This window comes from Peromyscus maniculatus, chromosome 6, assembly GCF_049852395.1.
Source record: "Peromyscus maniculatus bairdii isolate BWxNUB_F1_BW_parent chromosome 6, HU_Pman_BW_mat_3.1, whole genome shotgun sequence".
NCBI classification, from domain to species: Eukaryota; Metazoa; Chordata; class Mammalia; order Rodentia; family Cricetidae; genus Peromyscus; species Peromyscus maniculatus.
Genome location: NC_134857.1, coordinates 47,140,720 through 47,154,433, shown reverse-complemented (window position 1 = coordinate 47,154,433; position 13,714 = coordinate 47,140,720). Strand labels below are relative to the sequence as shown.

General features: G+C 41.0%; 1 protein-coding gene across 5 annotated transcripts in view; it reads right to left on the bottom strand.

Moving 5' to 3' along the window:
- The window catches only part of Lekr1 (leucine, glutamate and lysine rich 1), a 183,175-nt gene that overhangs the window by 93,924 nt on the left and 75,537 nt on the right, over positions 1–13,714 (bottom strand). The gene's annotated exons all lie outside the window — the stretch shown is intronic.

Below are 13,714 nucleotides of genomic sequence, written 5' to 3'. Positions count from 1 at the left end.
CACTTGGCCTTTCGTTTTTGGTCTGAAACAGTATAGCACAGGATGAAGAGCACATGCCAAGGGCCTTTTTGGCTTATGGTAGTCAGGAAACAAAGCAAAAGACAGCAATGACCTCATTTCCTCCAGACAAGCCCACCATTTAAAGGTTCCAGCGTCTCCCAATAATGCAATCATCTAGGGACCAAACCCAGTACTGGGGCCTGTGTGGAACATTTAAAATGTAAACTGGTGTTGGACAATGGGTCAGTAGGTAAGAGCTCTTGCTTGGCTAAGTTCTCTCTGAAGAACTTGCATAAAGGAAGAAGGAAAGAATCTACTCCATAAAGCTGTCCTCTGGCTTCCATGTGTGCACTATTGTATATGCATGCCTGCGACACACACACACACACACACACACACACAAACACACAAAAGCGCGCGTGCTCGAACTAGGGGATTGATAGGAATGGTTGATCTGGGTTCATCTGTTAACAGCATTAGCTGTTCTTCCAGAAGGAGGTTCAGTTCCCAGCACTCACAAGGTGACTCAACAACTATCAGACTCAGGGGAACCAACAACCTCTGCTGGCCTCTCAGGGGATGAGGCAGGAATATGGTGCACAGACATACATGCAGGCAACATACCCACACACAGAGAATAAAATAATAATAAAAAAAAACCCAAACCACTGTTATCACTCTTGCAAAATAAATTAAAAGAAATTGTCAGTGCAACTCTATGGATCCATCAGAAGGGTATCTGTGGATAAAGGAAGAGATACATTCATAAACGTTTTTCTAAATGTATTCACAATTTCTCTCCTAAGATCCCAACATGGTAAGGACTATGGTTGTTGTTCACTAAAAATAAAGCAGTATCTCTATGATCGACACACAGGAAATAGTACCGATATTATAGTTGACAGTAGCACTAATAAATCTGTCTACCCTGTTATCTATTTTAAATAGTTTCCACTAGAGAAATGTACATGTGCCCCCAGTCTCAGGAGTGTGGGTGTTACCTAGGAGTGAACTCAATACCAGGAACAAAGCTGATGCTGTAACTCAGCTTTGAGACACCGAGGCTCTCTACTCTGCAATTCCACTGGCTTTAGAAGTGCATCCGGTCTCTAAGTGCACAGCCTCTCCAGGACTGAAGGGCCAGAGCTCTCTCTGAACTCCCCACTTAAATACAGACTATGCATCGCAAGTGCGAGACCTTAATGAGGGCAGAAGAGTTGCAATTAGTGCTATGTTGTTTGGGGCATGATTTTTATGGTAAGAGGAAGAATGTTAGCTAATTATGAAAGATGGGTAGGCTTTTTAAAAATAAAGTTCATTTGGTGTTAAAATATCAGAAAGAAATTTAAAAGGAAAAAATCACTCATATTTCCATCTTCTAAAATTTATTTTCATATCTAAATTCCTTTCTGATTTCTGTTTACAAATATGTCTATTTCAACACAACTGCATTGCATACTTTTGTGAACTTTTTAAAACCATGTAACATAATCACAAGTATGTGCCTACATTTAGGCTAACACTTATACTGTCATTTTTAAAAAGTCGGCATACTATTCCGAATGTTGGCAGATAACACAAAGTCCATTATAGAAGTGCAGTCACTCACTAGTATAAGAGTCTCACGTAGGTCAGGTTAGCCTCAGATTTGCTATATAACAAGGATAACTCCAGATTTCCCTGCCTCTGCCCCACAAGTGGTCACTTTACAAGTCTGCACTACCATGCTTGGCTGTTGTGCGATATCTGTGCACTGTGTGAAGCTGTATTGCTGTGATTGGTGTAATGAAAAGCTGAATGGCCTGCTGTGGGATGGTCTGTATGTCAAATGTGTGCTTTGATTGGTCAATAAATAAAACACTGATTGGCCAGTGGCCAGGCAGGAAGTATAGGCGGGACTAACAGAGAGGAGAATTAAGAGAACAGGAAGGTGAAGAGAGACACTGCCAGCCGCCGCCATGATAAGCAGCATGTGAAGACGTCAGTAAGCCACAAGCCATGTGGCAAGGTACAGATTTATAGAAATGGGTTAATTTAAGATATAAGAACAGTTAGCAAGAAGCTTGCCACAGCCATACAGTTTGTAAGCAATATAAGTCTCTGTGTTTACTTGGTTGGGTCTGAGCGGCTGTGGGACTGGCGGGTGACAAAGATTTGTCCTGACTGTAAGCAAGGCAGGAAAACTCTAGCTACAATGGCCAATAGCTAGGCAGGAGGTATAAGCAGGACTTCTGGAGAGAAAAAGGAAGAGGAGGAATCTAGGTGCATGGGAAATGCCAGGAGACATGGAGAGGAAGCAGGAGGTGCAAGATGGAAGAGAGGTAATGCCATGTGATAGAACATAGATTACAATAAATGGGTTAATAAGTTATAAGAGCTAGTTAGGAAGAAGCCCAAGCTATAGTCCGAGCTTTCATAATTAATAAGAAGTCTCCACATCATTATTTGGGAGCTGGCAGGAGAGAGAAAGACTTGCTACACCTGGCTCTTTGTGAATGGTCAACATGGATATAGGTTTCTTTTCATTCTGAACTGGTCCACAAACACATATTCTCAAGATTACTTCATCACAAATAGATTAAACAAATGTAGTAACAATTTTAATGAACAAATAAATTTTTACTGCTAAATCTGTGGATTAAGTTAAAATGTTGAATTGCAAACAGTTGACCCTTCACGTTTATTAATCTGTTTCAGTGTTCAACCATCTCCTAGCCTGGGTACTTAGTGTTCCTTACAGAATTCAATTAGACCTTCATGTGCGGTTTTCAATCCTTTGCATATCATATATGACATAAATGCTGTTTTTAGCCTGCTGCTTTTAGGTTTGGGGCAGTTTTTGAACTCAGAATTACTCTACTTTTATCACTGAACTCTGACTGGTCCTTCGCAATCTTTATTAAGAACTGCTTTACCGCACCCCCTCCCACCCCCACACACAGCAAACATGCTCTCCTATGTGCAGCTTTCCCGGTGTGTGTGTTCTCTGAACTTGGTTTTCACATATGTCACTTACTTGCCTTTGTTACCCCTAAACCATTGATTACAGAATTTCGCTCCAACTCCACTTCCAGATTTGCTGATTTGCCTAACCTGCAACTACATGACCACTTACAGCAGCAACACAGTATAAGTTAACCACATACAAGAGGTGTGGGCGGCCAAACACAGCTCCTCATTTCTAGACTTTTTCCCAAGATCGGATATGTTAACACTGGGACCAACCACTGAAACAGTAGAGCATTCCTTCCAGCGTCCAGTGGCCTGGGGACCAGAGGGGGTGGCAGGTCAGAGGGCTCCACTGCTTTGAGACATAGCAGCTGTGTGTTCACTGGGAGCTACCAGCCTGCCTGCTTGCCTGCCTTTCTTCCTTTTTTTTTTTTTTTTTTTTTTTTTTTGTTTGGTTTTTCAAGACAGAGTTTCTCTGTGTGGCTCTGGCTTTCCTGGCACTCACTTTGTAGACCAAGCTGTCCTGGAACTTAGAGATCTGCCTACCTCTGCTTTCCAAGTGCTGGGATTAAAGGCGTGCGCCACCACTGCCTGGCTCTTCCTGGCTACATTCTAAGCCCAGTTCTTCAACCTTCTCAGAGATTCTGAACACCTAAAATTATTCTTTCAATAACTTTGCTTGAATTGCACATGGCAACTGTTAACTAAGAAACTTCACAACTGCATTTCTGAGTGAAAACCAAAGTCCACCATGCTACAGTGTAGACATCCTTTTCCTGCATTTCCTTGTTAGTATTTTTTTTTTTTTTTTTTTTCGAGACAGGGTTTCTCTGTGTAGCTTTGTGCCTTTTCTGGAACTCACTTGGTAGCCCAGGCTGGCCTTGAACTCACAGAGATCCGCCTGGCTCTGCCTCCCTAGTGCTGGGATTAAAGGCGTGTGCCACCACCGCCCAGCTCCTTGTTAGTATTTTTTAAGCTAATGCCAACTGGCCTAGTCATAAGAACCAACTGGAGCACAATGAGAGTTTTCCCATCTTGGCAACTGTAACTCAGACATAGGACAGATGTGGAAGAATGTACTTTTGAAAACAAATCCCCTCACTTACCCAACCCTGCATGCCACCACACACATCAGTAGTACAGTCCCAGATATTCCTGTAATCATATTCCTGGCGTCAGGTGACCGGACAGCACTGCCTTATAAGACTTGCCAGGTCCATGGCCCATTTTTGTAAGGGGAGAGAAACTCCTTTTTTGTGGAATTAAGGAAAAGGAGTGGGAGTTTCCAAGTGCAATGATTAAAGGGATGCACAGGCTTTGGCTTAACAAAGACCTGGGTTCGAATCTCAGCTGCAGGACTAGGGACCACTCTATGTCTAATAGATCATAAACTCATCCAAATGAGTCCCCAGAATGAGTATGTGAGGACTACAGGAGAGAATACGTACTTAGAGACAGTTGAATGAGTGGCAGGGGGGTCCCCAGAGGGAAATGTCTTACCTTTCTTCCTGTCATTATCCCTGAAAATCCCGTGCTCACCAGCACTTCTTTCAGAAAAGGTTATTTCTTTTCACTCTCTGGGAACATGAGATTCCATGTTCTCAGCAGGTTTAGTAGTCTCTTAGAAAACTAAAATATTCAAAGAAATTGCTTATTTTATAAGCCAAATTCAAAGAACCAAATTTGAAAATATGCTTTGATTTAGGGGAACAATTTCACTTTGAGAAAGGTTTTTAAGTACACAATGTATTTCAGCAAATCTGTCTTAATTGTCCTAAGCCTAAAGAAAAAAATGGCCCATTATTTTATTTTTAAATTTATTTAATTTTATAAAAAACATATATTTTAGTAATTTGAAATAGTTTTTAAAATATGAAAAATGGAATAATTTTCCCATTGAAGGGGGTAGGATGATTCATGCAGTCTTAACAAGCAACATTAATAAGAACCCACATTAGTCTTACACACAGCTGTAGATGGTTACAGAAGCATGTATAGAAATGTGTGCATACACATTAGCACAGTCTTTGCTCTGTCACCTAAGAGCACATAAAGTAAATAGTACCCATATGAACAAACGCACTGACTTCCTGGTTTGGAATAGCATCTTGCAATGGAAGGAATCGGAGCTCCTTGGAGAAGCAGCTGGTTCTAGTACTGAGACATGGAATGGACAAGATGGTGTTAGAATAGTCTTTGTGGTTTTAGAAAGTAAGAACAACTCCGTGTTGATAGGAATATATCAGAGACACAGGAGTCAACCCAAAGAGCTTCAATAAGACAAAGCTATACAGCTTGAGAAAAAAAAAAACTATTGGATTATAACCTAAATATAAACACAGATGAGTCAATATTCAAGAAGAGGTTACTCTCCCATGCATGGAAAATTCCAAATAAGTCCTACAGATCTCTTCCCTAAAGGAGGGGCAGCTGAAGTCCCCTGAAAGCTCCTTTCCAAGAGGACAGTATGGGAAGGGGAAAGAAGTCACTTTCCCATGGGGAAGCCAGGTGACCAAGGTCAACCCACATCAATAGTCGTAAATCATACTGTGCTGGTAGTGTTTATTCTTGACAAGACATAATGAAAACAGTACTCTACCTCTGGGCTTTTCCTTCTCCCAGGCCACATAACTCCAGTGTAACTGTAAGAAAAACATCAGATAATCTAATAGAGGGGCATCCTACACATACCTGACTAGAATCCTTCAATGTCCAAGGAAGTCAGAAACAACAACAAAAAAGTTTGACAAACTTTAGAATCAAGAGGAGCCTAAGAAGCCATGACAATAAATGTAGTGGGTACCCTGGAAAGGACCCTGGAACAGAGAAAGCATGTAGGTACAGTCATAGAGATGTGAACTTGAGATGAGTTCTCAGTTATAGCAAAGGTACGGTAACAATGGCAGAAGTTAAAATAGCAAGATGGTAATAAGAATCTCAACCTGCTGGAGAAAATCTAGTTTCCAAAGGCTTCCCCCAGTTACCTCTCACCTAATCCTATCACTCTCAAGCAGGTACACACTGCTCTTAGTTTCCTGTACATAGTTACATGTACAGATGTCTGTACACATGTGTGCAAAGGCTTTTAAGGCACAGATGCAGGCTCTGCCTCTTGCTTTCCTGGGCTGACAAGACAGTTGGCTCCTCTCTTCCAGCTGCATGGAAACTAGTGTCTGACAGTCACACAAGCTCTCTAACCAGTAACCTAGTGTGACGGTGAGGTGGCTCGCTCTCTGTTGCCGTTACTGCTTCCAGGAATGACTCTGCACACCTACACCTTCTATTCCATTTGCTAATGGTAATCCCGGAAAAGAACTACAACATCAAGTGGGTGTGCGTTTGTAGTTCCGACAGATACAAACTACTCTTGGGAGCTATATCAATTTACAGTGCCCTTAGTGCCCTGTTGAACTTTAGAGTTGTGTTAATACATGGAAACCTGGTCCACTAACTGCTTTTCTTTTCTTTGATCTTATTTACAATATTTAACTTTGAAAATGCCTTATTTTGAGAGAAGAAATGTTGCAACTGAATTCCAAAATATCACAGCTTCTAAGAGGATCTATTGTTCACACATTAAAGAATCTCACAATCATTTATATTTTCATCATCGCTAGCTCCATAAAATTATTTTGTGCAACTTCTACTTATACATTTTCAATATGCTTCCCTTGGCAAGAATCAGTACCTGGTTTCACCAGTGTCCAGGAAGATATAGCCTGGCCACCATCCACTACAGTAGTCAAGGTCAGGGAGATAATCTGTTATATGGGAGAGGAATTTTGTTGTTGGAAGGAACATCGGAGCAGCTCTTAGGTAGAACTTGCCACCACAGGCCTGCTTTTCTAGTTCATAAAATCAAAACTCTACACTGGAGTGAAATGTCTCAGGCCCTAGTATAAGAAAGTCATTTAAATACAACTTCATACACTCAGTTCAGAAATGACATGTTCATTCTCATAATAAATCACTAACAAAAAAAAAGTAGCTGAAAATGTTTCCTAACTTCCTCCCAAACCTCTGATCACATACCTGAAAGTTTCATATCCAGACTCAGCTCCTCTTCTTTAAGACAGCTGTGCATTGTTAAAAAGCTGTGAAAGCAGTATTCTGAAATCTGTTTGCCCAAACTTTAAATGTCTGGTCTTAGTCAAGGGAGATGGAAAGAAACAAGATTTATTCCCTTTTCTGTATGGAAACTCATTAAGAAATGGTGGCACCCCTCCCCCCCTTTTTTTATAAATGATACATACTTCTAGTTTCTCCAAAGTCCTCAAAAAATGATGTCCGCACTCTAAAATGGCAATTTCCATTGGGAAGAGTATTTACCTCTGTACATATGGCTTCAGTTATGAACCAACTATCAAATGAAATGCTATATTTAATTCCTTGAATCCGGCCTCTGTCTCAGTTAAGACATGCCCTATCTTTGTTACTAACTAGTTTTGTAACTTAATACAAATTATTTAACTTGACTAATGTTGAATTTCTCCACTAGTAACAAGAGCATAATAATCATAATTAACCCCTGGAGCTATTTGTGAATGAAATGAAGGAACAGATAATGCTCAGCGCATGATGGGCAAATAGCTAGTGCTCGGTAGATGTCAGAAACTATCAGGATGTGTGGCCTGGTGAGTGCCAGCAGCTGAAAGGGGCTGCTAGGGACAAAAAAAATGATGATGTTCAGCATCATTAGTTCGGAGAAATCTGGAAAGACTGTATTTTATATTTCAAAGGAACTTATAAGAATTGATTGGGTGCTCAGCAAAAAAGAATGTTGCTTTGATTTACTCAGATTTTATGAAAATTGTTACATCAATATTCATAATCTAAAGAAGCTTATTGCATTCCTTTCTTCCAATCCCTTCATCTGGTTTTGAGAACAGAGTTATTTTAGCCTTGAAGAATAAACTGAGAAATGCATTCAATTTTTGTTTTGAAAAATATTATGTAGGGGCTGGAGACTTAACTCAGTAGCCGAGCACTTGCTCACTAAGCACAAGGCCCTAGACTCGGTCCCTAGCATGGAAAAAAAGATTCTGTCAAGTTAGGATCTTCTGTTCTTTGAAAGTTTGGTGGAATTTGCTTACAAAATCTTTGGCCTGTCCCCTGTAAAAAGACAGTGCTTCTCTTTTTAAGTTATGAGACTTTGGGCTTTTTGGAGTAAGTCATATTAAGATATATTTTTCTTATTTTTCCTTTTAAATGTGTGGATCATGCAGAAACATGTTGCATGTGTGTGGTTGCTCATGTGTAGGTATGTGTAGCTAGAGTTTTCCTGCCTTGCCCACAGTCAGGACAAATCTCTGTCACCCGCCAGTCCCACAGCCGCTCAGACCCAACCAAGTAAACACAGAGACTTATATTGCTTACAAACTGTATGGCCGTGGCAGGCTTCTTGTTAACTGTTCTTATATCTTAAAGTAACGCATTTCTACAAATCTATACCTTGCCACGTGGCTCGTGGCTTACCAGCATCTTCACATGCTGCTTGTCCTGGCAGTGGCTGGCAGTGTCTCCTTCTGCCTTCCTGTTCTTTCTTTTCTCTTCTCTGTTAGTCCCGCCTATATTTCCTGCCTAGCCACGACCAATCAGGTTTTATTTATTGACCAATCAGAGCAACTTGACATACAGACCATCCCCCAGTACAGCCAAGTGCAGACCATCTCAGACACCTGCACTCAGGCCCATGGTCCTAATCATCCTCTATGCAAACCTGCTGGGTAACGCCACAAGGAACCCAAGAAGGGCTCCCACAGGACATACATTAACATCCCACAGCAGGTATGTATGCACATATGTGTGCATGTGGATGTCCTAGGATGATGCTGGGAAGCTGGGAGAAGAGAGTCTTCGGCCTGTTGCACCACCTGCAAGTCATGGAGTGAGCTGCAGAGTTCCAGCTTGTGTGAGTCACAGCCTCACAGGAGGGACTGTTGTTGACCAGCTGCTTTTTCAAGTTGTCCATACTCTAACCTCTCACCCACGCTCCTGTACGTAAGCCAATAAAGTAACTGGTTCACCAAGTTGGATTCTTACTTAGAACTGCCATCAGAATATTCCCTATTCAGGGTGAGTACTGTTTATTCACTACTCCCAAGAGATAGTGTCACACAACAGACCCAGGCTGTACCATGCTAAGTGTTCACTGCTCTTAGATCTACAGTAAGGTAGAGAAGAAATATATGAAAAAAATGTGCAGACAAGGCAGAGGTAATTGTTTACGAGAAACTCTGCACTAGAACAGTAGGGCAGTACTTCAAGTGAAAGTACTGCCCACCAGGAGTGTCAACATGTAACAGGGAAATTCATTCGAAAGGAAAGGGATTGAACTGAGACACCTGCTTAAAACTGGTAGTGTTTTTCCAAGATCAGCCACTAAGGCTGTTTTAGTTGTTTCCTGTTGCTTTGACAAAATTCCACAATAAAAGCAACTTAAAGGAGAAAGGGTCTATTTGGTTCACAATTCCAGATTATGGTCCATCATTGTGAGGAACTCAACAGGAACTTGAAACAGCTAGTCAAACCACATCAACAGTCAAGAGCAGAGAGCAATGAATCACTTATTCCCCCACTCTTACACAATCCAGGACCACTGACAAGTGAATGGTGCCACCCACAGTGAGCAGGTCTTCCCATTTCAGGTCATGTGATCAAGAGACTCTCCCAAGGACATGTCCACAGGCCAACCTGATCTAGATAATCCCTCATTGAGACTCTTCTCAGGTGATTTTAGATTGTGTCAATGTGACAATTAAAAGGAACCATTACAGAGATATGCAGAGGCCACTACTGATCTGCAGAAGGGGCCAAAACTACACCCTGAGTGATCAGCAGAGCTTAGCAGTGTCATCCACATGGACATGTTTTTGGAAGAGTGTAAAATGAAAAAGCCACAGGATGATGGAGTTTGGCCAAAATTTCAGAAAGCCACTGAAGCCAGGCAATCTGTGATAGGGTCAGAATCCCTGCAAGGCAGCCTTAAGAGACTATCATGTGGCCTGAAGTGAAATTTAAGGTGTGATGAAGACTCCAGGATTCTGGAGATGCCAGGAGCATGAAGAGTCTGCCAAAGAAAGGGGATTAGAGCACAGAGTGGAGCAGGCCTAAGAGAGAGGCTATGTGTGTTGCAGACAATAGAACTAGAAGTCACCAAATCAACTGGAGTCCAGATAACACTACCAAGTACCCTAGATACTGGCTATGGATGGATTGGCTTTGGTCTAAGTTGTGCCCTGAGCCAATCATTCTTTGTTGTGTTCCTTTATATCAGGAATGCCTACTATATGTCACTGTATGTTGGAAGCACGTAACTTTTTTTAATTGCACAGGGATCACAGGTAAAGAGACCATCTAGGTCTTACAAGAGACTCTGAACTTTGACTTCTGACCACTGTTAGAACTGCTAAGACTATGAGAGTATGCACCTGGTAGTATAATCACATACCTAGAAAACCTGAGTTGTAGATAAAAATGACTAGAATTCAGATGAGAAAATCAATTCTCTAAAATTTTATGCTTATAATACAATTCTAACTAGAATCCCTACTGGGATTATAATGTAATAAGAACTATCCTAACTGGGTGGTGGTGGTGTATGTCTTTAATATCAGCACTGGGGAGGCAGAGCCAGGTGGATCTCTGTGAGTTCAAGGCCAGCCTGGTCTACAGAGTGAGTTCTAGGACAGGAACCAAAGCTACACAGAGAAACCCTGTCTCAAAAAAATAAAAAAAATTGTCCTAAGTTTATGTGTAATAGTAACTTTCTATGTAGAAGATGGTATAAAATTTAGAGAAAAAAAACTTTACTAGGGATTTGTCAGAGCCTTCCAACAATAGGTAATAACATTATCTTAAAATTTAAAGAGACAGGGCCTGAAAAGATGGATGGGTCAGTAAAGTATGTGCCTTAAAAGCATGAAGGCCTGACCTGAATTCAACTTCCCAGAACTGACATTAAAAAGCTGGATACAGCAGTGTGGTCCAACTGTAACCCAGTGCTGGGAAGGCAGTGTGGTCCAATGTGACCCAGTGCTGGGAAGGCAGTGTGGTCCAACTGTAACCCAGTGCTGAGAAGCATACACAGAGGATTCTGGGTGCTGACAGTCAGGCAGAAGAGACAAGTGGTGAGCTCCAGGGTTAGTGAAAGACCCAGTCTTAGAAAGAGAGAGAGAGAGAGAGAGAGAGAGAGAGAGAGAGAGAGAGAGAGAGAGAGAGAGAGAGAGAGAGAACGAACTGAAGAGATGGCTTAGCAGTTAAGAGCACTGGCTGCTCTTCCAGAGGATCGGAATTTGTTTCTTAGCACTGGCACAGTGGTTTACAACTATCTGTGACTCCATTTGCAGAGGATCTGATGCCTTCTTCTGACCTTGGAGGGCACCAAGCATGCAACTGGTGCACATGCATGTATATAGGCCAAACATTCATACACATAAATTAAAATAGGTAATTGTAAAAAGAATTAAAAATTAAGAAAATAAGATGGTAATCAATTGAGGAAAACACCTAACTTTGACCTCTGATTGCCACATATGTACACTGCCCCCCCTACCACACACACATAAAAGGTTTAAGAGGAAAATAATTACATATCAAATATATTTAAAGAACATCAGAAAAAAATACTACTTGCAAGAATGGGTTAATAAGGCACTCGGCTAAAATTAATATTAATGGCATATGAAATGAATTAGTACAACAAGAGAAAATGTAGTAATAGACACTAACACACAGGAAATTCTACTGCTAGATGGTAAAAATGATGATTTAATTACACATAAACTAGTACAGTGGGAAAAGAATACAACTGAATCATTCAATCTCATATCACACAAAAATATGTTAAATGAAAGGATCCTAAAATTATGTACATTATGTAATGTTTTAACTAAAACGAATCAGAAACAATAAAAAAAAGATCACCATTTAGTTATACCAAAATACAATCCTCTGATATGGTGATACCATAAATATTCAATAAAAATGCACTTTAGAAAAACTGAATATATAAAACACTTGACATCCGTACTATTCAAAGTGCTCTTTAAAATTATCAGGAGGAGGCTGGGAGTAGTGGCACTCACTTGAATCCCAGCACTCAGGAAGCAGAGGCAGGTGGATCTCTGTGAGTTTCAGGTTGGTCAGGGTCACACAGTGAAACCTTGTCTTAAAAACAAACAAAATGCTTAAGAGGAGCTGGGAAGTCCACACACATCTGGAATCTAGGCACTCGGGGGCTGAAGCAAGAGGAGCAGGAGGTCCAGGTCAGCCAAACTCCAACAAAACAAACTGCTACCAAGAGAACCTTCAATAAATCCACTTTAAATAGGCAACCAAAAGACAAAGGAAAAATAACTGATCACTGGTGTATATTACAGTTTATTGGGCTGGCAAGATGGCTCAAAGGGTATCTGCTCCTACTATCAAGCCCCATGGTAGAAGGACAGAACCAATGCCAGTGAGCTGACCTCTGACCTCCACATGTGCACCGGGGAACACCAATAACCCCCCCCATATGCACATATAAAAATTACAATTTTTAAATTAAATTTCACATTTTGTTCTGACTTCATGGGGCCACTGAATGCATGACTCCTTCTTTTCTCTTCCAACACTCATCCCTCTCTGGATTGGCATTAGTGTGTGTTCATTCCTTCCTAACACACTGCCTCAAGACTCAATCTTTCTAAAATATCACCCTTTTTCTTTCTTTTATTGACTCTTTGTGGATTTCACATCATGCACTCCGATTAAAATACTGTTTTTTTTATCATTATCTTGATGGACAATTTTCAATACTTTCAGGTAGAAATATGTATTCCTTAGACTTATTCCCCAAACTGTCTAAAATTCTGGATTCATGTTGAGAAAGAAAAGTGAAGAAATTAGAATATTGCATTTTTCAGTGATTTCTTGGCTATGACATCATATTCATGGGCAACAAAAGTAAAACACAGAACGGGGCCTGTTCAGCTGGGAAGAGCCTTTGCATCAAAGTAAACAATAAATGGCTTGAGAAGACAACCTATGTCATGGGAAAGCCACATACATGACAAGCAGTTTATATGTCCCACTTATGAGACACTTGTACAACTCAACAACAACAAAACAAAAATAGCCATGTCTTTAAAATGGGCAAAGGACACAGACAACAGCTCCCCATAGAAGATGCAAATGACCACTCAAAACATTAAATGTTGCTAAAGGTGCAGAGACAAGAGCCTGGCGCCATTATGGCAGGGACGTCAAATGATATCGTCACTAGAGAAACCGTATGGGCACCGCTCAAATGATGTAGCCATCTTGCCTCTGGGTGTTCATCAGAGATCCCAGAGCAAGGCCTCCAAGGGCTATCTGTAGATCCACCTTCTCCACAGCCTCAGATGCAATGGGTAAGAGATGGAAACCGTCCAGACGTCCACAGGAAGATGAGTGAAAAAGAACCAGGAGTGCCCACACACACAACGGACAACTGTATCCAGTCAGGACTGAAAGGAATTCTGACACGTGTGCCAGCACAGATGACATTGTGATAAGTAAAAACCCCAGATACAAAAACAAAAAAAACCCAATACCACATCATCTCACTTATTTGTACCATGTTAGGAGAGTCAAACTCACAGAAACAAAGTTGACAGCGGCTGCTGAGAGCTGAGGAGGAGAGGAAATGAACATCCAGTAGCTACAAAGTTTCAGTTTTGCAGTGTGAAAAAGTTCCACACATCTACTGCAGAAAATGTAAATAAATATACTTCAAAACTCC